The sequence below is a fragment of the Peromyscus leucopus genome, chromosome 5, assembly GCF_004664715.2.
Source record: "Peromyscus leucopus breed LL Stock chromosome 5, UCI_PerLeu_2.1, whole genome shotgun sequence".
Taxonomy (NCBI): Eukaryota; Metazoa; Chordata; class Mammalia; order Rodentia; family Cricetidae; genus Peromyscus; species Peromyscus leucopus.
In genome coordinates this window covers 136897692-136923529 of record NC_051067.1, presented here as the reverse complement: position 1 = coordinate 136923529, position 25838 = coordinate 136897692, and the positions used below count along the sequence as shown (strand labels likewise).

Genomic DNA, 25838 nt, shown 5'->3' with positions numbered 1-25838 from the left:
ATGTGGCTCATGGCTTATTGGTACCTTACATCTTCCTTATCCTGGCGGCGGCTGGCAGTGTCTCCTCCCACCTTCCTATTCTCTCAATTCTCTCTGTTAGTTCCGACTATACTTCCTGCCTGGCTACTGGCCAATCAGTGTTTTATTTACCAATCAATCATCCACAGCAAATGCCCTACCACATTTCAGAGGCAGTGAAGATTGCAGATTAAGGGTTTTGTGGTTGGGTTGGTGTTTATTTTTCTCCTTTGGTAGCCTGCAGAGTGCCTTTCTGGGTTATAGACACCAGGACATGGAGGTGAAGGTTCTTTGTAGGCACCAGCTCAACCTCTCTGTATTCAATGAGTTATGTGGGTGTTGTCTTCAGCAATGGGAATTTCCTATCAGTTTGTGGAGAGCAATTTTCTTGGCAACAGCCTGGGTCATTTGGGGATTTTCACTGAACCTTTGGCCAGCAACTTAACTGGATGAATCCTAGTCCCTTCATGGATGCTTTGTTTGGTGACAAGACATGACCAGTAGGGGTTCTGTCTCCTTCATTTTTTGGAGTCCTCATTAGGATCATCTTCATATATTACAGGAAGTTTCCACTGTACTAGGCTTATTTAATGTCCTCAAATGTTCTTTAAGTTTTGTGGTGATATTTTATTTGTGCTTTAACAAATAAACTTGTCTGGGGATCAGAGGACAGAGCCAGCCAATACATTACACATAGAGGCCAGCCAGTGGTGGCACACACCTTTAATCCTATCACTCAGGAGACAGAGATTCTTCTGGATCTCTGTGAGTTCAAGGACACACTGGGAACAGAGCCAGGGATGGTGGCCCACACCTTTAATCCAAGCACTTGAGATCTCCTGTCTTTGCTTGGGAAGGACACATGCCTTTAATCCCAGGAAGTGATGGCAGGAAGTAGAAAAGTATATAAGGCATGAGGACCAGGAACTAGAGGCTTGGTTGAGGACTGAGATGCTTTCAGTCTGAGGAAACAGAATCAGCTGAGGAGTTGGTGAGGTGAGGTTGGCTGTGGCATGTTCTGCTTCTCTGATCTTTCAGCTTTCACCCTAGTATATAGCTCTGGATTTTTTGTTATAAGACTTTTTAAGATTCATGTTACATCTGGTGCCCAACATTTGTGGCATGAATTCACAAAAAAGCTGCTTGCTAGTGGCCTTGCCGTCCCTAGCTCAGGCCTGATCTGCACATGGCTGGTTGTGGTGGCACACACAGGTAGGATTTGTTGAAGGAGACAGAGGCAGGAAGATCATGAGTTCAAGGCCAGCCTGGGAGGCTTGCTGAGGAGAAGCTGTGGCCATGGCTGGGCAATGAAGGGTGGCAGTGGGACCGCGGAAGCATCGGGACTGCTGCTCTGTGTTGCAGGCTGCTTCCCATCGTGTTGGTGAAGGCTGCAATGCTGCTACTGGGGATGAAAGGTTTATAGCTGCTTGTTCAGAGAACAGTTGCCAGAACCATCATGTTACAAGAAAGCATTGGCAAAAGTCAATTTGGAGAAGTTTGACAAGGCAAGTGTCAGGCAGAAGAAGTTGCTATGAAGATATTCTCTTGTACAGAAGAATGTTTCCAGTTCCAAGAGGCAGAGATTTATCAGACTGTGATGTTATGCCATGAAAACATCGTAGGATTCATAGCAGCAGACAACAAAGACAATAGCACATGGACTCAGCTGTGGCTGGTGTCAGATTACCACGAGCATGGATCCATTTTTGATTACTTGAATAGATACACTGTTACAGTAGAAGGGATGATTAAACTTGCTCTGTCTACAGCAAGTAGTTTTGCCCATCTTCACATGGAGATTTTTGGTACCCAAGGAAAGCCAGCTATTGCGCACAGAGATTTGAAATCAAAGAATATCTTGGTGAAGAATAGAACATGTTGTATTGTAGACTTGGGACTGGCTGTGAGACACAATTCTTCCACAGATACAATTGATATTGCTCCAAACCACAGAGTAGGCACACACACACACATACACACCACACACACACACACACACACACACACATATGCACACACACACACATGCAAAATCTGCAGGGAACCATGGCCATGCCTAACCGTGACTTTGAAATCTCCAAAAAGATGAGGGGGTCCCACAATGATGATTCCACATGGACTATGATAAAGCCATTAAGCTGATTAATATCACCGCAAATCGACTTTGGACTATACACTGCTCAGAACAATTTCAAGATGTCGAGCTTAGATGATCCAGCCTCACAGACTACTCAAGCAAGGACTCAAGACATGCCCTGTGCTTTCCCATTATGCAGAGACTGGACAAATGATACAGCTAACTTTCCCAGGACTTGACAACTAACCCCAAAATTTCCTTTTCAGGATTCCCTAAAGATACCTTTGCCCCCCAGACAGCAGGAAGGAATTTTAAGAAAATGACGCCCACATTCCCAAAAGGTGGAGTGGGTGGTTTTTGGTTTCCAGTGGATTATGGATAATTGTCATTGTTTAGGATGGTTGGTTATAAGTTGTTAATTGTTAATGGTCAGGAAAAAAGTTAAACAAAGGAGATTAGATTCAGGGTTCTTGTTTTAAAACAAAGAAAAGAAAAAAAAGGATGTAGCTAAGAGTAGATTATTGAATCTACTCTGAAATAAAGAGATATAGAGATAATAGGATAAAAGGGTAGATTATTGAATCTACTCTGGAAAGAAAAAAGGGAGAATAAGAATATGATAAGATAAAAAGGTAGACTATTGAATCTACTTTAAAAAAGGAACTACTTGTTTTAAATATTTGACATTGGATTGTATTTTTGTATGTTGTATACAAATTTTGTATTGGACTCACCAAAATAGGATAAATAATAAAATTTTTTGTTTGAATTTGTCAAATGTTAATAGACTGGACATTGTTAATGTAATTCTTGACTGTATATATTGTACATACTCATTGTACTTATTGTATATAATTTTTCTTATATTAGTTATAATGGTTTTTTATTTTAGACAACAAAGGGGAAATGTAGTGATATTTTAGTTGTGCTCTAACAAATAAAACTTATCTGGGAATCAGAGGACAGAGCCAGCCAATAGATTAGATATAGAGGCCAGACAGTGACACACAGGCCTTTAACCCTATCACACAGGAGGCAGAGATCCAGATGGATCTCTGTGAGTTCAAGGACACACTGGGAACAGAGCCAGGGATGGTGGTCCATACCTTTAATTCCAGCACTTAAGATCTTCTGTCTTTGCTTGGGAAGAACACATGCCTTTGATCCCAGGAAGTGAAGGCAGGAAGTAGAAAGGTATATAAGGCTCGAGGGCCAGGAACTAGAGGCATTTTAGCAGCAGTTCAATTGAGACACTCAGGGTTGAGGACTCAGAGGTTTTCAGTCTGAGGATTCATGGAAACAGGATTGCCTAAGGAGTTGGTGAGGTGAGGTTGGCTGTGACTTGTTCTGCTTCTTTGATCTTTAAGCTTTCACCCCAAAATCTGGCTCTGATTTTTTATTAATAAGACATTTTAAGATTTGTGTTATAAAGTTTAGCAGTCTTCCCCCTTGTTCCCTCCCTCAATCCCATCTCCTTCTTTCCCCTTGTCTTTCCATCCTCATTCTTTCTTCCTCTGGCTCCTGTCCACCCACAAAATGTATTCTATTTCCCCATCCCAGGGAGATCCATGTGTGTCCCCTAGTCCCTTCCTCTATGCCTAACCTCTCTGGGTCTATGGACTGTAGCTTGATTTTCATTTATTAAATGGTTAATATCTAGATATAAGTGAACATGTACCATATTTGTCATTCTGTGTGTGGGTTACCTCACTCACAATTTTTTTTAGTTCCATCCATTTGCCTGCAAATTTCATAATATAGTTTTAAAAGAATATCTGAATAATATTCCATTGTGTAAATGTACCACATTTTCTTTATCCGCTCTTCTGTTGAGGGACATCTAGGTAGTTTCCAGCTTCTGGCTGTTATGACTAGAACAGCAATAATCATATTTGAGCAAGTGTTCCTGTGATACGATAAAGCATACTTTGGTTCTTTGGGTATATGCCCAAGAGTAGTGTAGCTGGATATTGAGGTAGACTGATTCCCATCTTTCTGAGAAACTGTCACTGTGATTTTCACAGTGGCTGTAGAAGTTTGCACTCCCACCAGAAATATAGGAGTGTTGCCCATAGCCTCTCCAGCATGAGCTGTTGCTTGTATTATTTTATATTATTGATCTTAGCCATTCTGAAAGGTGTTAAGGTGTAATCTCAAAGTAGTTTTGATTTGTTTTTCCCCTGATGGCTAAGGATATTGAACATTTCTTTGAATGTTTCTCAGTCATTTGAATTTCCTCTATTTAGAATTCTCTGTTTGGATCTGTACCCCAATTTTTAATTGGGTTATTTGGTTTCTGATATCAAATTTTTTGTAATCTTTTGGATATTAGACATCTCTATATTGGATATTGAGTTGGTAAAAATCTTTTTCTATTCTGTAGGCTGCCATTTTGTCCTATTGGCAGTGTCCTTTGCCTTACAAAATCTTTCAGTTTCATGAAGTCTCATTTATTGTCTTAGTGCCTAGACTGTCAGTGTTCTGTTTGGAGAGTTGTTTCCTGTGCCAGTGCGTTCAAGGCTATTCCCTACTCTGTCTTCTAAAAGGATAGGAGTATCTGGTTTATTGTTGAGGCCTTTGATCCAATTATAGTTGAGTTTTGTGCAGGGTAATAGGTATGGTTCTATTGGCATTCTCCTACATGCAGCCATCCAGTTTGAACAGCACCATTTGTTGAAGATGCGGTCTTTTTTTCCCATTGTATCTTTCTGGCTTCTTTATCAAAAATCAGGTGTCCATATGTGTGTGGGTTTATGTCTGGGCCTCTGATTCAATTCCATTGATCAAGGTATCTGATTTCATGACAATACCATGCTGATTTTATTAGCATAGCTTTGTAGTATAACGTGACATTAGGAATGGTGAGACCTCCTGCAGTTCTTTTATTGTTCAGGTTTTTTTTTTTTTTAATGTTTCCATATGAAGTTCAGAATTGTCCTTTTAAGATCTGTGAAGAATTGTGTTGTCATTTTGATGGAGATTGCATTGAATCTGTACATTGGTTTTGGTAAGATGACCATTTTTACTATATTAATCCTATCAATCCACAGGCAGGGGAGTTCTTTCCATCTTCTGATATCTTCTTCAATTCTTTCTTCAAGGTCCTAAGTTTTTTTGTTTTTTTTTTTTTTCAATTACATGCTCATTTCACTTACTTGGATAGAGTGACCCCAAGATATTTTATAATATTTGAGGCTATTGTGAAAGGTGTTTTCCCCCTGATTTCATTCTCAGTCTGTTTGTCATTTGTATGTAGGAGGGCTACTGATTTTTGTGAGCTAATTTTGTATCAAGATACTTTGCTGGAGGGGAAGATGTGTATGATCGGGTGGAATGTTGCAGAAGGCAAAGGGAGGTGTTCTGCAGTGGTGGGGATGAGACGAGGAGACTGGACTTGGAGGAGCAGGTGAAGATCTGAAGTTAGCCTGCCTGCTTCCCTGGTAGGATTGATCTGTGGGTTCCCCAGGATGTTACGTCTTGATTTTTATCTTATCTAATTCTGTATTTTAATTGGATGTTTAATTAGTAATGTAACAGTTGACATCAGGTGTAAGTCTCTTGTATCGATGTTTGTCTTCACTGTTTCATCTAGTCTTTTTTACTACATCCTTTATGTTTTTGAGTTAGATGAAACTTTTACTATTTGATTTTACCACTATTATTGGCTACATTTGTATTATGTGGGTCATAATTTATTTTTAAATTTATCATGATCTTTACCCACAAACAGCAAAATACTCTGTATAGAAATATAAACATGAGAATTTAATGACTGTATATACTTTCCCATGCCAACTTCATGTGCTTTTTGTAAAAAATGAAAGCATGGTTCTTTCTTTTTAATTAATTTATTTTTACTTTATGTGCATTGGTGTTTTACCATGGCTGTTTGGTACCCTGGGACTGGAATTACAGACAGTTGTGAACTGCCATGTGGGCACTGGGAATTGAACCTGTGTCCTTTGGAAGAATAGTCAGTGCTCTTAACCACTGAACCATCTCTCCAGCCCACTCCTTTCTTCTTTTTCTTCTTTTTTTTTTTTGAGACAATATTTCCCTCTGTATCCCTGACTGTCCTGAATCTCACTGTATAGACCACATTGGCCTCAGTCTCTGGGACCCACCTGTCTCTGCCTCTTGAGTGCTGAGATTGAAGTTATGTGCCACCACACCTAGTTGCTTGTGCTTTTAAAATGTATTTTCCTTTAAAGATGTTACTCTCTTGAAAATTATAGATTATAGCAATGATTTTCTTTTTGCTTTGGTCAACTCTCTTTAAAGAAAATTTAAAATTATGAGCATCTGAGTTATTATGTGCTTACTTCTAACCCTTCTTGACTCATTTTTACTTGCATGAATTGCCTGATTTTTACCCTATTAAGGCAATTTCTTTATTAGTTTTTAGGCTTCAGGTCTGCTAATTTCAGATTGTTTTAGCTTTTATGTGTTTGAACATATTTTTATTTCATTTCCATGTCTGTTTCTGTTTTTCATAACATTTTCATTGTGTTAATGATGCCACACTGTTGGCTTCTTGGTAGCAATGCTTCTTGTTTGATATTGGAAAACGGTAACTACTTTTTTTTTTTTTATTATCCTTTTAGTGCCAGGGCCAGAACCCAGGCCTTTTTGTTTACAAGGCAAACCCTTTCCCACTGAGCTAAATCTCCAACTGAAGAAATTGGCAAAAACTTTTATGTTTTCTCTCAAATTCTCCAATCAATGTTTTTTCTTCAGGATCTAATCCACCAACTTACTAAAACTTTCTTCAGGTGTTGTGCTTTTCACTTCTGGAAGTCTCACTAGTTACCCATCCACTCCAGTAGATTTCATTCTCCCCTTATTATGCCCACTTATTTCTTTAAGATCTTGAGCATATTGATAATAACAATTCCAAAGTTCTTGATTTAAGTCTATTACTATTTTTAGTTTGCTTCTATTAACAGGTTTCAATTGAGGGCACGTGCTACATTTGACAGTATTTTGTACCTTTAGTGTCTTTGATTTTTGTTAGCTTCCCTTATCACTTTTATTGAGAGGAATTTTAATTATTGGCAGGGCAGCTTAATTATGTTTTGGAATCAAAGAAGCCTTTACTCTGGGGGTACTTGAGCCTTAGTCCTTTTTTTTAGAAAATGTCCTTTTACAGAAAATGTCCATGCAATGTTCCAGGTTCTTAAAAACTGTTATTCCTGGCTTGCAGGAACATATGTCTGCTTTGGGGACTGCTTGTGTCCCCAGTGTCATCCTAGGTCCCTGTGCTTGCAGCTTGCGCTGGGGCAAGGGCTCCAGAGGCTCATTCGGATTTCTGGAGCTGCTTCCGTGCAGTACTTCTTCCACTCTGGTACTGTTTTATGCTGAGGCTTCCGGGTCTCCCTCCCTACTCTGAGCATGTGATATTCCACCCCCTGACAGGAACATGGTCTATAAACCTTCCTCAGAAATCTGAGGCAATGAGAGGAGTCACCTCATGTAGTGCTTTTTATCTTTCAGGAGTCACAGACTCTTTCAGAGAAAGTGCTTTGGTACGTTCTGTGCTGGCTTTAGTTGCTTGTCATGGGAGGAAGGTAGCTTAGCTGGAATCACAAATTAGTCTTTCTTCAGGCTTTTGGGCCCTGTTCTGCTCCCTCCCTCCCTCCCTCCCTCCCTCCCTCTCTTCCTCTCTTTCTTTCTTTCACTCATGTTGGAAGTTACACCTGATCTTTTTCCTTGCAGAGTCTTCCTGGAACTCTCCCTGCTGCCCCCTCCCACTCTTTACCTTCCTATGGTAGCCTTTCTTGATCATATGAAAGTCATCAACTACTGACTGCACGACTTCTTCCTCCAGTAGAGGTTATCATCATTTATAGTTATTTTCAACCATGTTTTCGCATGTGTCATATTTTCTAAGCCTTTGCCATGCAAGCTCCATAAGGAGAGGAAATCACTGACTGCACTCCCATGTTTCGTCGTGTCTGGAAGTGTACCTGGATTATACCAGAAAGCCAGCAAATAGTTCCTGAGTGGATAAAGATAGCATCAAGCCATATGCTCTGAAGTGGAAGGTAAAGCAGTGCTAAGCAACACAATTATCAAAGGCCTACACATTACAGTGGGCTGTGCTTCTTTCCCCTGGAATCTTCTCCTTCATGCCAAATAAAAAGAAATGAATACATCATGTTCACAAAAGAATATGTGACTTACTTTATATTCTAGATACTTAACCATGTTCTCTCCTGCTTTCCACTTCCCATGTAGTCTAAACATAGTATGCTCTTATAAGTGGTGTTACATTGTCTGTAGCGGCTCATTAGATACAGACTCACTCATGTTTTCAGCATTAGTCTGTTTTCAGGAAATATCTGTGTAACATGGAGAAATAACTACTGTATATTATGGTATATGTAAGCGTTATGTACAACTATTACATTTGGTTGACAATGAAGACCCTGGCCTGCTTCAATGTGAACTAACTGTATTCATATTACTGGTTTAATTTGGGAGTAGATCAAAAATAGCTGACCTAAATAGGCACACTGTTCTTAGTTTTGCATTCTCTTAGGTGCACAGTTTTTATTAATCATCCACTTAACTAAAATGTAGGTCCCCATTTTCTTGTTATTTTGTCAAAAAAGAATATCTCTGCCCAAGATCTTGGGATTTGATGTTCTGTTAATATTACTGGCCTACATCATGAAGCTCTAATTCTTTCCCCAGTTGGGGATTAGTATTTGGGAAAACAGAAGACACTGTGGCAGGTTGTGGGCTCATACTTAGTGATAAAGCCCTCTAGGAATCTGTAGAGCAATGTATTTGTGTTTTGCTTATCCTCAGAGCTTTTGTTACTGGATTATGTTTTAACTCTTCTTATTCACTTACATTTTAAGTATTGGTTGTTTTTACTGTGTCATTTGGAATTATTAATGATTAAGATCTTTAATTGTTAAAGTTATACTCCAGTGTAGATGAATTTCTAAACAGTCTTATTAAATAAGAAACATGGAGCCAAATACAGAGGTAATATGCAAAGAGATCAGAGAACTAGCAAAGAGCCACGACTACCTTATCTTACCACCTTGCCACTGTTGCTTCCCCAGAGAGAGCTTCTTCCTATGTAACCGGTGTTTTTTATTGCCTTTCTGTTCTGCTTTCTCATTGGCTCTAAGCCCAGCCACATGACTTCCTCGTCACTGTCTGTCCATACAGACCTTCAGGTTTCTATGGTTGGTACTGGGATTAAAGGCTCATGTCACCACACTTGGCTGTGTCCTTGACCACACAGAGACTCTGCTTGCCATGTGATCAGATTAAGGGCGTGGGCTACCACTGCTGGGCTTCTGCTTATGGCTCACTATTTGACCTCTGATCTCCAGGCAAACTTTATTTATTAACATACAAATAAAATCACATTTCAGCACAATTAAAATATCACCACACTGCAGTATAATAAAATCTATATAAACATATAATTTGTATATAACATATTTATATATTACAAATACATTATTATAAAATTCACCTGTGTTATATTGCCATAATCCAGTATCAAACTATAAACCACTTTAATTTACAAAACCAAGAAAATCAATGGTATATAGTTTACATATGTTTCAAAATAACTTCCCTGCCTAAAAGACAACAGAAATATGTAGAAGTTCTAGAAATATTCCATGACTATTTATAAATGAAGTCACAATATGGTTAGATGTAGTTATTTGTATATACTTCATTTAAAAAATTTCAGGTACTAACAGGAAGAGTTGGTTTTATGCCTTCAACTTTTCTAAATAGCATGAGTTTCAGGCTCTTCCATGAGTGTTGCCAAGGTTATAATAGATAGCACCAAGGACTTTTATGTTGGAATGGAGGTAGCTTTCAATGTCACCTATAGCAGGTTCCAAAGGAAGCTCCTGTCAAAGGTTCTAATTCATTTTGTTTCATTTATCAGGCCTCACCATTGAGAAAACTTATGTCCAAACCTCTGGAGAACTCTGATGATAAATTAGAAGCCTCATTCCCTAAACTAAGTGGGATTTGCAAATAATTTTGTTGCTCCAGATAGTGTTTCTGAGTTTTGCTTATTAGAACACACTGAAGGGCTAGAATGCATAAAGCTCTGGCTGAAACTGTAGCTGCAACTGCTGGAGCTGGGAAATGAAAGAATAAAGGTCCCTGTCAATCTCGGCCTGAGACTGACTTTCTTAATTGATTCAAATGTACTTCTGTTGAGGTTTTCTTTCCTTTTAGGTTGTTTGGTCTAGCTTTCCCAAATGCCAAAACGATAATGAAATAATAACCTACTTTTGGGGAAAGAAAATAAAATTAGTAAAGTCAATAGAAAGAATATAATACAGTTGGAATCTAATCCCTGAAGCAGTGACAAGTCCTTCAAAGTGCCTGACCTCGCTGCTCTACAGAGCTGTCCTGTGTAGATATTCGCTCAGTAAGGCAGTGGATTGGTAAAGAAATGAACCATATTAAGACATATTTGGCACTTAGATGGAAATAAAAGTTGTCAAACCTCAAAGCCCTACAATAAGTTTAACGTTTAAATGTATTCCTTTATTAGCATATTTAGTAGTAAAAAAATTAACAAACAATGAAAACCCCTCTTTGTAACTGATGTAACATTCCCAGCCCAATAATTATTGGTGGAGAGAGATTGTTTTGGATGTACATAACCAAAGCTGTGGCCTTTGCCAGTTTTTTCCATAACTTTTAAGCTAGAGAGGGTAAGTCTGCTCTCAGCATGCCGCATCAGCTTCAGTTTTGTTGAGCATTTTTTATGTTTAAAAATTTGAGTAGAAATTTGCTGATACAAAGGCAGTTGTTCATAAGCAATGCCATATGGCCTGACCTTTTTAAAGATGTCCTATTTCAGACACCCACTTTCTTGGAAAGTTTCAAGTTTCCAGTTTGCTCTCTGTTCTCTTCTTTTCCACGAGTTTCAGATATTCTGAGAGAGAAAAGTGTATCAATAAGTTTTTCAGTGTTGCTAAAATTATCAGTGAGCATCTTGTCAGACAGTGATGTGTGAATCTGTTTTGTGTGCTTTTCTCCAAGGCCAGGTTTACTGATGGAAGGAAACACTTTCTCATTTTTAAACTTGAATCCCACCCCATGTGGAAGATGCTAGTATAATGCAGGGACTGTGGGAGAAGATAACACATTATTGTGTTTTCTAGCTGACTTTTGGCCCGTTTCCTTAAACATTAAGTTTGGAACAATGAACTCTGCTATTTTCTCCTGATGTTCATTAGATGCTCTCACAGCCTCATTATTTGTTGTAGCTTAGGCAGAATCACACCTCAGTTCTAAGAATCTCTGAATGAGGAGTGAGACATTCTTTATTATGTTCATTAATGCCCTTTCATCCAGGTCCAGCCTGCAATCAGCTTCTTCAGCTATTCCAGGATAATTTACTCCTCTAATGTCAACTAGGAAAGAGGAAATAAACCAGGTTCATGTAAATGTGAGACTTTAATGTGACCACTAACGTTAAGTCACTAATGCGATTCTCTCATTAGCTATTACTTTCAATTAGGTGTTCTCAAACAATTAGCTTTTGGGCTACATAATCTTATTTATAGCATATGTGTTCCCTGATGAGAGAAGAAATTACTTCTGGGAAAACTGAATCTCAAACTTTTAATTCAGGCCCTGAATTCAGATATAGTGCCTCAGTTGGAATTTCTTTCTCCTGATATTGTGATCTCCCAAGATAATGTGAGCTTCCCTAAAGACCTAGAAACAACAGTTACTTTAAGCACTCCCAACAACGAAGGTAAACAGGATTGTTCTTTGAAGATAGAATGAAAAATTTTCAGACTTATCAAACAATTCTCATATAGACAAGTTACTACATTATGTAAGGTCATATAATGTACATATTGTATATTCTCCTTTTAAGAATGCAAACTTGTACAGAAACTGTGAAAATCAATATGGCAGTTCCTCTGAAAATTGGGAATTGGTCTACCTCAAGATCCAGCTATACCACTATTGGGCATATACCTAAAGGATGCTCCATCCTACTACAAGGACACTTGCCCAACCATGTTCATTGTGGCTTTATTCATAATAGCCAGAATCTGTAAGTAATCTAAATGTCCCTCAACAGAAGAATGGATAAACAAAATATGTGACATTTACATAATAGAGTATTACTTAGCTGTTTAAAAAAAAAACAACATCACGAAATTTTCAGGCAAATGGATGGAACTAGAAAAAATCATCCTGAGTGAGGTAACCCAGTTCCAGAAAGACAAATATGATACGTCTTCACTTATTTGTGGATATTAGCCATTAAGTAAATAATTACCAAGCTACAATCTGAAGACCAAGAGAGGTTAGGTAAAGAGGAGGGGTCTGGAGGGAGGGACACATGGATCTCCTGGAAAATGGAAATAAAATGGATTTTATGGGTGGATTGGGGATGGGTTGGAAAGGGAGGGAATCAGGTGGGAGGGAATAGAATGGAGGGAGAGATGGCTTTAACTGGGAGGGGGGAGTTGGGGTTCTAGGGAAACCTAGTGCAGTGGAGCCTTCCTGGAATCTATGAAGGTGATCCTAATGAAGACTCCTAGTATTGGGAGATGGGAGATACAGAATCCCAATTGCCCTTTTTTTTTTTTTTGGTTTTTTGAGACAGGGTTTCTCTGTGTAGCTTTGCACCTTTCCTGGAACTCACTCTGTAGCCCAGGCTGGCCTCGAACTCACAGAGATCCGCCTGCCTCTGCCTCCCACGTGCTGGGAATAAAGACATGCGCCACCACTTCCCGGCTTCAGTTGTCCATTTCTTGTGGCCAGGCAAGACTTCTCCTAGTGGAGGGACTGTGTTGCATTCAATAGTGTTCTTGGCCAAGGGTATCCCATGGAAATACACAGGTCACCAAGACTGAACCTAAGACAAAGGGTTACTCTCCATAAACTGACAACAAGTCCAAAATTGCAGAGGAAAACATTCACACTACTCATTGAACATGGAGAAGTTGAGCTGGTGCCTACATGCCATCTTCATCCCTACATTCTAGTTCCTTTGGTGGAGGAAGTTACTTCTTAATTTTTAAAAATTTTATAATTAATTTAATTTTACATAGCAGCCATGGTCCTCCATCCTCCCACCCCCCAGTCTTCTCCCCCAATCCACCCCCCATTCCCACCTCCTCCAAGGCAAGGTCTCCCTTAGAGATTCAGCTCAGCCTGGTAGATTCAGTTGAGGCAGGTCTAGTCCTTTCCTCCCTACACCAAGGCTGAGCAAAATGTCTCAGCATAGGCCCCAGGTTCCAAAAAGCCACCTCCAGCACTAAGGACAAGTCCTGGTCTTACTGCCTGGGGCCTCCTAAATAGTTCAAGCTAATCAACTGTCTCACTTATCCAGAGAGCCTGATCCAGTTCCATGGGGGCTCCTTGGCTATTGGTTCACAGTTCATGTGTTTCCACTAGTTTGGCTATTTGTCCCTGTGCTTTTTCCAATCATGGTCTCAACAATTCTTGTTCATACAATCCCTCCTCTCTCTTGCGGATTGGACTCCTGGAGCTCCACCTGGGGCTTGGCTGTGGATCTCGGCCTCTACTTCCATTAGGCACTAGATGAGAGTTCTCTCATGACAGTTAGGGTGTTTGGCCATCCCTTCTCCAGAGTAGGTCAGCTCGGGCTTTCTCTCGACCATTGCCAGTAGTCTATTGTGGAGATATCTTTGTGGATTTCTGGTGGAAGTTATTCTGCAGTCTATCAGAAGAGAAACATGGGCACCAACCCAGCCACAAAACCTTTGACCTATTATCTGTTCTATCTGAAACATACTCTAGGGCAACAGTGGCACAGGACTTGTGGGAGTGGCCAACCAATGTCTGATTTGACTTATGGTCCACTCCATGAGAAGGAATGCATACCAGACCCTTCTTGGGTAACCAAGAACCAGAGTCTAGATATTCAGAGACCTAGGTTAAAACCAAAGATGACTGGTCTGAAAAATCAAATAAATAATCACTAATGATATACTGCTATACTCATAGATCATTTCCTTATTCAGTCATTATCAGAGAGGCTTCCTCTGGCAGCAGATGGGAACAGATGCAGAGACCCACAGCCAGACATTATGTGAGTCTAAATTGAAGGTCTCTATTAAATCCCTCCCCTTGGAGCTCAGGGAATCCTGCAGAAGAGGAAGCAGGAAGACTGTAAGAATCAGGAGGGATGGAGGTCATTAGGGGAACATGGCTCTCTGAATCAACTAAGCAAGGTGTATATGAGCTCACAGAGACTGGAGCAGCAAGCACAGGACCTACAATGGGTCTGCACTAGCTCCTCTGCTTATACATTATAGCTACTAACAGTATTTTTATGGGACTGCTGACTATTTCCTGCTTCTTGTGGGACTTTTTTCCTGTGGTTGGGTTGCCATCTCCAACTTCAATATGAAAGTTTTTTGCTTCATCTTATTATATTTTATTTTGTCCTGTTTGGTTGTTATCTCCTAGAAAAAAAAAAATTTTTCTAATGAGAGACAGAAAGGGAGTGGATCTGGAGGACAGAAGAGGTGGGGAGCGACTGGGAGAAGCAGAGGGAGGGAAACTATAATCAGGATATATTGTATGAGAAAAGAATCTATTTTCAATAGAAAATAGTTATTGCATTTTTTTTGTTTGTTTTTTTGTTTTTTGAGACAGGGTTTCTCTGTGTAGCTTTGCGCCTTTCCTGAGGGAGGGAAACTATAATCAGGATATATTGTATGAGAAAAGAATCTATTTTCAATAGAAAATAGTTATTGCATTTTTTTGTTTGTTTTTTTGTTTTTTGAGACAGGGTTTCTCTGTGTAGCTTTGCGCCTTTCCTGGAGCTCACTTGGTAGCCCAGGCTGGCCTCGAACTCACAGAGATCCGCCTGACTCTGCCTCACAAGTGCTGGGATTAAAGGCGTGCACCACCAACGCCCGGCCCAAGTTATTGTATTTTTATTTGCATGCATATCTGTGTGGGGGTATGTGCATATGTGTGCAGGTACCTGTGGCAGCAAGAAGAGGGAGCTAGTGTAGGGGTAGTTGTCTGTGCCTCTCCCTGAAGCACCACCCCTAGTGAGACAGCAGATAACTGCTAGGTACCTGCCCCCTGAGGCATGGCCCAGATGGGGACCCCTTAAGACCTGGGATGCACGTAAGTGCTCTCTTTTTCGCTTCCTTGTGGTCTTGGATGCTGGTGCAGATCAGGGCAGAGTTCTCTGGAGAACAGTGCTGGATTGTGCCTCACCTTTCTGGGATCCATATTTCCTGTATTGTGAGTTCCCTGGACTGTGAGTTAACCCCCACCCAATAAATTCCTTTGTCCATCAAATAGACTCTGTGGAATTATCCCATTGAACTAGATTCCCTGGAGCTACAGTTACAGGTGAGTCTGAGCCACCTGAAGTGGGTGCTGAGACCTGAACACTCTGCTCTTTGCAAGAGCAGCATTTGTTTTTAACTGTGGAGCCATTCATTCATCCAGTCTCACTTTTACTATTACACACACACACACACACACACACACACACACACACACACACACACATATATATATATATATATATATATATATATGTAAGAAGAGTGTGTTGTAGCTTTTTGGGCATATTTTTATTCCACAAAAGTCAAGATCATAATCAGAGTAGATGTGCTCCTGCTAGATTTTTCAAAAGCTTTAATACTATTTTTTTTCTGTAGTCACATAGTACCTGATAACATTTTCTTTAATAAAACATGGGCTCTGCCTTAAAAATCTTTCTATGCAAATGTGAAACTGTACAAAACACATTAAATATAATATTCCATTCTTTTGCAAATTTGTATCTCCATATTTTGTGGACCCTGGAGAGATGGCCATTATATTTCAATATATAAAGATCAACACTCAAGGTCCTCTCATTTCTTGTATATGGGTCTGTGGAAGACTGATGGAAAAGCAAATAGTACCAAGGGGATGAAAATATATCACTATAGATTTTAAGCTTCAAAGTGATAATGAGGAAGATATAAGAAGGAAATATTCTTCAGTCTATGCTACCTAGAGAATAATCCAGAAATAACGATCAAGGAAGGACTCTAGGATAGAAAGAAGCTCAGAAAGAGTGCTTGTATACCAAGGGAGGGTAAGTGCAAACTGAATAGTTAGAGCAGGCTGGACCTTCCTGGCAGCAGCCATATTGTCATGTGACTGGGGCCAGGCAAAATGTGAGAAATACAGGAAGTACAGGTTGGTTTAAATAGAACAAGTCAGATCATGAAGTCAGCTTTGATTTTAAAGGCAATGGAAATAAAAAGGGAAGAATCCGTGAGCCTTTCTAAAATGATACTCTTGGGTGCTGTGCAGAGACTAGACTATAAAGGCAAGAATGAAAACAGGAAGGACCATTAATGGTCCATCAAGGGGATGATGGTGGAAAAACCTGGCATAGAGTTAGCAATGATGGAAAACAATGGGTGGATTTGAGATATACCTTGCAAGTAGATCGGCAGAATTTGATGATGAATTGGCTGTGGGCAAAATGGAGAAATGAAGAAAAATTAATTGAACATCTGTCATTTGACAAAAGCAGGTAAACTGGGGATTTGTAAGTGAAAATATCTTAAACACACAAGAGGCAAGCTTGAAGCAAGCCATGGGATCAGGGTGGTTATCTCTTTCTTTGGTGATATATCTTGTATACACTGCACTGAAAAAAATAGTTATTGTGCTGACTTGTTTTTTTCCCAAGCTGGAGTCATCTGAGGGGAAGAAATCTCAATTGAGAAAATTTGGCCAATAAGCAAACCTGGGGCGGGGGCGGGGGATTTTCTTGATTAACAGTTGATATGGAAGAACCCAGCTCACGGTGAGTAGTGCCATCCATGGACAGGTGGTCCTAGATAGTATAAAAAAATTATACTGAACAAGCTATGGAGAATGGTCCAGTTAGCGGCCATTCTCCATGGCCTCTAATTCAGGTCCTGCCTCCAGGTTTCTGCCCTGACTTTCCTTCATGATGGACTACAGCTATGAGCTGAAATAAACTGTTCCCAATGTTGCCTTTGGTCATGGTATTTTTATTACAGAAACGGAAACCTTCACTAATATGGAAATTGACACCAGGTCTTGGAGTTATAGTTGTGACAGACTTGAGCATATGTTTTTGGGAGGATTGTGGAAGGCATTTGGAACTTTGGGCTGCAAAAGCTACGGAGTACTTATAGATAATGGAGCCCTTTTTGTGGAAGCTTGGAAAATAAGGCTAAATGCTCAGAGTAAAGTTGATGGTGGAGGTCCGGCTAGTGAAGTTTCAGAGAGAATTTTGAAAATCTGTTTAGGATCTATTAGGATCATTCAGTATTTTGAATTAAGACTGTGATTCTGGTCAGGTGGAGCTGAAGAATCAGTGTTGTTTAAAACGAGACCAGGGCCACTAAATTGAAATCTGCTTTGCTAGGACAATCAATGATGGTTAGCTGGAGCTGAGAAATTAGTGATGATTAAGAAAGGATCAGTATTACTGAGGTTAAAAAAAAAACCTCCTGGGAAATGCTTCCACAGGTCACAACAGTCTGCTGTGGTTCAGAGGAGCTAATGCTGTACCTCATGCTGGCAGAAGCGGTCAGGTGTCTCCCAGGTTGTACTGGTTTTGAAGGCATGAGGGATTGTGGAGAGCAGCTGACGCTTAGCACTTCAATAGGCCAGCATCAGATGATGAAGGTACAGCCTCAGTTGTAGAAGCCCCAAGACTGAAGAGTTTATAAAAAGAAGTTGAGGCTTTTCGACATGTGTCAGTGGCAGAATTCCTTGAAATGAGCCCAGGAGAGGCTACTGTTGAAAGTACAATCTAGTTGAAGTGGAGACCTTGGCATTTTGGAGATATCAGTATCAGGATCATCCACCTAGGACAACAGTGGTAATGGAGTAGAGCTGTCCTGAGCATTGGAGACAAACTGTGTGATATGGATGACAGAGCTGAAGAAATGGAACCGCCAACGCTCTTTGGAGCCAGAAGAGTGAAAGTATGTCCAAGATACAGAGGTCCTTCTGTCTTGGAGTAAGAAAGTATATACTGGATGTGCCTCCCCCTGAGAGGCCTTGCCTTCTTGTGGGGGAGGAATGGGGGGCTGGTTGGGGGGAAAGCTGGGAGTGGCAGGAAGAGGGAAGGGGGGATCTATGATTGGTGTGTAAAATGAAAAAAAAAATTCTTAATAAAAAATGAAAAAAAAGCAAGTATATAACTTATTTTTTATTTTACAAGAGTCCATAGTTAAGAGACTGGATATTTTAGAGAGGCTTTAACCTTTTAAAGAGATGAAATTTTTAAAGTGTTTTAATTATTGAAGATTGGAACTTTTAAAAGTTGGGGCATTTTATATTGTAATATTAATATTAACCTGACATCTTTGGGACAAATGAGAAAGGAATAGTGATGTGCTCCTGTATCAATGTGACAAGGAATCAGTTGTGTTGGCCAGTTTTTTTTATTTTTATTATTAGTTTTTGTCAATTTGACACAAGCTATAGTCATCTGAGAGGAGGGAACCTCAATTGAGAGAATATCTCCATAAAAGTGGTCAGTAGACAAACCCATGAGGCATTTTCTTGACTAATGCTTGATAAAGGAGTACCCATCCCATTGTGGGTGGTGCCACACATAGACAAGTGGTTCTGGATGGCATAAAAAAATCAGGCTGAGCAAGCCATGGGAGCAAACCAGTTAGCAGCAATTCTTCACAGCCTCTACTTCCGTTCTTGCCTCTGTCTATGTTCCTGCCTTTAGTTCCTGCCCTGACTTCCCTTCATGGTGTACTATAAGCCATAAGCTTATAAACCCTTTCCTCCTCATCATTACTTTTGGTAATGATGTTTTACCATAGCACAAAAACCTCTAACTAAGATAATGTATGTACAAAGTTCAGTTTAAGTGCTATAGATATGACACTAAGTTTTAAAATTAGCCATCTAATCAGAGTCTATTGAGTGACGATTATGTTCTATCCTGCTACTAATTCTTCCTCAGCAGATAGAAAACTTGTCAAAAGCCAAATAAAGAGGTCTGGAGAGATGGCCAGTAGTTTAGAATACTGGCTGATGTCAGGTAGTGGTGACGCACACCTTTAATCCCAGCACTTGGGAGGCAGAGCCAGGTGGATCTCTGTGAGTTCGAGGCCAGCCTGGTCTGCAGAGTGAGATTCAGGACAAGCACCAAAACTACACAGAGAAACCCTGTCTCAAAAACAACAACAACAACAACAACAAAGAATACTAGCTGTTTTTACAGAGGACCCAAGCTTGCTTTCTAGCACCTATGTTGGGCAGCTTACAGCTACCTGCAACTATAGTTCCAGGGAGTTCAATGTTCTCCTTTGGCCTCTTCAGGCCCCTGTGTATAGATGGTGCACATGCATCTGTTTGGGTTGACAAAATATACACAAAACAAGAATTTATTACAATCCCCAAATAAAACATAATATGATAAATGATATAACTGTGACCTACCTAATTGCCTATAAAAATAGCAAGAGGAAGGTACAACCATCCCAGAGGCCAGAGGATAAGGCCACCTAGAAACAATGATCACTTCAGCATTTCTACAAAAAGACAAGGGTGCTCCTAGGTTGGTTGAGGTTAGAAGGGAGTTGCAATGGACCTGTCTTTTGTTTGCACTTTGTTTGTTATTATCCACAGGTTTATTGAAAATATTACAAAATAGCAGAAAAGACTCAAATGGCTCCATGTAGTGCTTTGAAATTCATCTCAACTATAGAATAAATGCCACATAGGATGCAAATACTACCAAAGTCCAGAAGCTTCAGGATTTCCTCGGTGTCAGGATTTTCATCAATGGTCTGATCCAAGTTGGAGATGACAGTAACATAATGATCTCTTTTTCTCCACTCCTGAAACTTGATGGAGACCCCTTTCACAGGAGCTCTCTGAATCTGATTGATAAATCAGGTGTGCCATGTTGCTCGATATCTTGTTGTAGAGTTTCTTCTGGGCGACAGTCACATTCTCCTCATATAAACATACATTGAAGTTCTGACCCAGGCGTGTATAGTACCTCATGATGACCAATGCCAGAGGCCTTCACAGTTTTGGGGCAAATATGGCCCCATGTTTGTCAGTCCTAATGAAAGACTCTTCTTTTGGTTTTGATATAGGATCCCATGTATTCCCCGGGCACTCAAGGGAGACCTTGAACTCCTGTTCCTTTTGACTCTACCTCTCAACGTGATTTTCAGAACAGGGGACAAATGACAAAACCAGGAAATGTACAGTGAGGTCACAAACAGCTTGTGGAAGCAGTGCCTGTCATGTTCAGTATGTCTACCTTTGCTTCCAAGGAGTGTCCAACCTAGGAGAGTTGTGTCACTTGCTTGCATGTCTACATGTGTCAGGATGTGCTGGGAGGTTAGTATATGCTCCTAGGGACTACTTCATGATCAAGACACATTAGCATGGTATAGATATTGCAAGTCCTATTTCATATACCTGAGAAATCAGCCAGTGACATCTTTTTGGAGGCTGTTGACTTCAGGGACTTACATATGCTCCATTTTTAGAACTAGGTCCACTTTTCATGCCATGGACTTCATGATGTAATGCCACTTTCTTTTCTTCTTCAATGTGACTATCTTCCTTTTTATGTCTTGGTTTTCTTGTTTTATATCTTGACTTCCTTCTGATTTTGTAATTTATTTCAAGTCCATGACAAATATACTTAGCTTTGCAAACCCACCTGGGGCAAGAAAGTGGCTGAGAATTAGAGCTTTGTGGTTAGTGTCATTAGATTTGACTTTTACTCTATCATGTATTAGTTCTGTAAACTTGGACAAGTTTCATTTTTATTATTTATTTTATGTGTTTTTACATCATGTATCTTGATCCCATTTATTTCCCCATCTCTTTGAATCTGCCCTTCAACCCTGTACCCACCCCTGCCAATAAAATAAAATTCAAGAGGAAAAAAGGAAAAAAAATGGGAAAGAAATAAAAATCTCATCATGGCAGCTGCAGTGTAAGACAGAATCATACTATAAATCCCTTTGTTTATCTATCTTTACTTGCAAATGTTCATTGTAGAGTCATTGGTCTGGTTCGAGGCCTCTGGTTTTTACTACACTATGAATGCTGGGCCCTCACTAGGACTCTTTCTGGATATCCTGTTGTTGCTCTGTGTTGTGGAGATCCTGTAGCTTTGGGTCTCTGGGTAAGATTCCTTCACGTGCTCCAGCAGATGACATATGGGGTGGATGTTGGGTTGGGTCAAGTCATAACCCTAGGTTTGGGCCTGCGTAGCTGTATAGTTGATCTGCCAGATGAGAAATGGGGACATCTCTCCCATGTTTACAACTTCGAGGCTGGCTTAGGCACATCTGTGCTAACAGACGTGTCTTTCCCACTCTTTTTATTTTCTTTTATTTTACAATACTATTCAGTTCTACATAACAGCCACAGATTCCCTTGTTCTCCCCCTTCCTGCCCCCCTCCCCTTCCCCCCAGCCAACCCCCCTCCAGATCAAGGCCACCCCTGAGGACTGAGATCGACCACATGATCGTCTTTCCCACTCTTAAGACCACAGGGCCAGCTCTCCCACCAGCTCCAGGCATTGATGGGTGTGTTGCGGGGAGGGCAACTCTCCTCTGCCCATGCTGCCACAAGACAGATGAGAAATGGGGATATCTCTCCCATGCTCACAACTTTGAGGCTGCCTAAGCCACACCTGTGCTATCCGGGTTGGCTCTACTGTGCTGCCCTGGCAATTGAACAAGTTTCTTAAACACTATAAGCCTTAGACTTTTATTTTATTTTATTTTATTTTCAACATATAAAATGATTCACAGAATTGTCACAAAAGTCAATGCATGTGAACTTGGTATTGAATTCTGTGTGTACAATTGTGAGGTCTTAATACTGGGTGGTTATGTTTCAGAACATATAAGTAATTCAACTTTGGTATTCAATGTGTATTGACTGCTGTGATCCTTGAGAAAGTAGTCCCTCTAGATCTACCTCCCAACTCTGAAAACATCATGTTGAAGCAACTCTTCTTACCTGGGAGTACTCAAAGGCAGCCCCTGTGCTCTGGAGAGCTCGTTCCTTTGCTCACTATTATTTGCTTGTATCCACTGTGCATGGAAATGTGATTTTAGCTGCCCTTGCTTCTGCTCATGTGATTGCTGCCATCAATTTTGCTGATGTCTGCTTGTTGACTAAGGATTGCTGCCCTTCTCAGGCCAGGGAGATGTGGGAGAGTGATTTCTGGCTTATTCCATTGTTTCCATTTCATGCACTGTCTTGGCTCCACATGGAGAAAGAGCACATTCACCATTGATGGGGACCTCAATGACAGACTACAATGGCATTTTGCCCTGGGCTCTCGGGTTGCAATGGAGAACTTACAGAACAGCTTTCTGAGATTTTACTAGTTATTCTCTTGCAGCCAATTCTTAAATTTAGACAAGCTTTATTTTTGGTAAATTATTCTGGAAAGGATTCTTTGCAGAGAATCTCATGTGGGTTTTTATAAAACCTTTTTCTATGGTCTTGGTGCCGTTGCTGAGATAGTTACTGAGAACAATTTAAACCTTTGGTTTCCCCACTTTCACTCTAAACAAACTATCCCATGTCATTCTGACTTTCCTTAGGAAAAGCAGATGTTGACTGTGTTCAATATCCTGTGGAGCCCTGCACAATCATTGGCCTTTGTAAGAATGGAGGATTTTATCTCTATCATCAAACATCAAAAGAAAAGAGAAAATAACCTATGGGGACACCCTGAGTAAAAATATATGTAAAATACTAATAAAATTGGTAGGTAATTTTTATAATTTTGGTTTCCTTTCATATTATTTGACCATAGTTTGAAAATCAGGAGAAACACAGAGGCAAGGTCTTAGAGATAAGCACAGAGGAATGAACAAAGATAATAAAGACAGAACAAATGCATTAGAGAGCAGGTGCATTAAAACAGCCTCCTTTCTTTTCTCTTTTCTTTGATAGGCTCTCCACAGTCTTGGCTGGCCTCCAGCTTACAATGTGGCATTGAATTTACAGCAATCATTCTTCAGCCTTCTAAGTACTGAGACTACCGGCACATGCCACCACACCCAGTAAAGTTATCATTGTCACACTGGGTACTGATAGTTGACAAATAGATAACAGATCATTGACTTCTTTTTATTATTTATTTTCTTTTTTTGTGGTACTGAATATTAAATATAAAATACCTAAGGCCTTGTGCTTAATAGGCCAGTTTTCATCCAATAGGCCTTAGCCTTGATTTTCTTTTCTGTTTTGAGGTAGGGTCTTAATAAGGTGCTTGGTTCAGGCTAGTGTTAAATTTACCCTGTAACTCAGGGAAGCTTCTCACTGGGGATCCTCCTGCCTCAACCTCCTGTGAAACTGAGATTATGGACCTGTGTCACCAGGTATTGTTTTATCTAATAGCATTTTCTTTTTTGTTCTTGGATATTATACTTTGTACTAAACTCTAAATACTTATAGAATATAAAGTGTATAAAAGCTTGAGAGTTCTGTTTTAGAAGGCTTAAACTTCACAATAAGGTAAAAGAAAACTTTTTTGTCTAATGGCTACTAAAGGCATCATAAGAATATATTGAATTAAAGTTGGCAAATAACTATGTTTGTCACCTTTCTATTGGCAAGTAGCTTGGTACCAGATGGAATTCCATAAATAAATACTGCAGTTTGCCATCTCCAAAGAAAGTTTCTGTTATTCCAAAAAAATGAAATATGTAGAAATAAGGGAGAAAGATATTTTTTGTTTCATAAAATTATTTAAAAATGTACTATATTACTAAGAAATGAGTTTGGAAGAAAGGTCCAAGAAGCTACCATGTAGGGTGGTGGGATGTCTCAAGGAGTTTAGGAGAACACTGGTGTGAGAATATGCCTGGTTATTAGCATTTCTTAATAGGTTAGGATCAAAATTATGAACACTAGATAAAAGCAGAAAAGAATCTGGATGGCAGCTTGGGGGCTCATTGCTCTGTATGATCTCATAATAGAGTAACCAGAGCAACAGGCAAAGTCTGAGTGTTGATTGGCAGCTAGGAGACAGATGTTAGTAGGGTTAAGAGAAGATAGTTTGGATCTGAAATGTCCTATGAAGGCTCATGTGTTGAAGGATGTGTTCAAATGCAGCAGTGTGTAGAAGTGGGGATGTGGGTCAGTGATTATGTCATAAGGGCTTGGGTGTCATTAGTGTTATGGATGATCACTTGATGGGCTGTTTAGGAGTAGTGAGACCTTAAGAGATGTACCTGGTTGAAGGTGCTTGAGTCCCATCCTTGGGGATTATCTCTTGTTTCTGAGTTCCCCACTCTCTACTTGCTGGCTTTCATGATGTGAGCAACATTGACCCACCATGATTTTCTGTCCTGTGAGAGGCCTGCAGAAATGAGGAAAAGGGAACCATAGCCTGAAACCTTGAAACCATCTTTAAACATAAATCTTTGCTCTGTTGCATTGATTTAACTCAGGTATTTTGTCAGAGAAGGAATGCTATGAAAACAGAGCTCTCCTTTCACAGGCTTTGCTGTTAGACATTGCTGCAACACTGGGTGGAGGATGCTCCCTCTCCTGTCTTCAAGCCACAGAGATGGAAGTGGGGGTTAGAATTGACTCATGTTTCCTTTGATGTTTTCCACTTACAAATTCTTCTTTTAAAACTTATCCAGTTTTTAAGACCTCACTTTTTGATTATAGCAAACATACCTTATTTTTATTGCTATCACCTTGAATTTTTCTGATTCATTATGTCTATGATCTTACAGAATGGATTAGTCATTTAAGAGTGCAGTAGCCCTCTTGTATTGACAGCTGTAATTGATTATACCATTTTTACACTATTTTGTGGAGTTCATAACTTATGCCTAGAGGAGTCAGACAGGTGAAATAAATACCTCCTTGGAATTAGTAGGTAAGGCCATAACTGCTTATCTTGTAGCAAAGTTAATTTATGCCCTGGTCTTAGTGCATTGAACTCCATGAAGAGACATATGATACATTCCTATTCCCTTTGGATGCATCTCCATTAACATGTGCAGGGCTCAATGTTTACAGTCTGTAAGATTGAAGAAATGGTTGAGGCCATGAATTACTATGCTGCACTATTCTCCTACGGCTCCCTGAAAGTGTTTGCTTTTGTGGTTGCCAGTGACTCTTGGAATTGCAAGATCTAACTCTATATATTATGACCTCATCTGACTTCTTTTGAGGTGTAAAATCATTTTTATTAACTGATATTATTAATATTTTGCATTATTACTTTCCCTTCTTTGGAAAATTTGTTCCTACCTCTTAGGCTACTTCTGCCAGGTCTCATTTTTCTACAAGCCTCTTCTATTATTCTTAGTGATATCCCCTTTCCTCCCATTTCTCTTCTTCCTTCCCTTAAATATCCCCTCTATCCCTCTTCCCTCCCTTCCTCCCTTCCTTTCTTCTTTCTGTCCTCCCTCCCTCCCTCCCTTCCTTTTCCCTTCCTTCCTTCCTCCCTTCCCCTTTCTTTCCTTTCTTCCTTCCTCCCTCCATTTCTCCCTTTCTTTCTTTCCTTCTGCTTTCCTTCCTTCCCTCTCTTTTACTTCATCAACTCTCAGGATTTGTATTTTCTCAGCCCTTCCTTTTTTCTTTCTGATACTGAGGGGTGATATTTTATTTTTTAACTAATATGCTATACATATTTATATGGCATGTGTTATAATCAAATCAGATTGAGTTTTACATCTGTACTCTGCCTAAAGTCCTACCTGA

At 39.9% G+C, this 25838-nt stretch overlaps 1 pseudogene; it reads left to right on the top strand.

Annotated features, from left to right (window-relative positions):
- Positions 1-25270, top strand: part of LOC114690128 — a 28831-nt pseudogene extending 3561 nt beyond the window's left edge.
- The last annotated feature ends 568 nt before the right edge of the window (positions 25271-25838 follow it).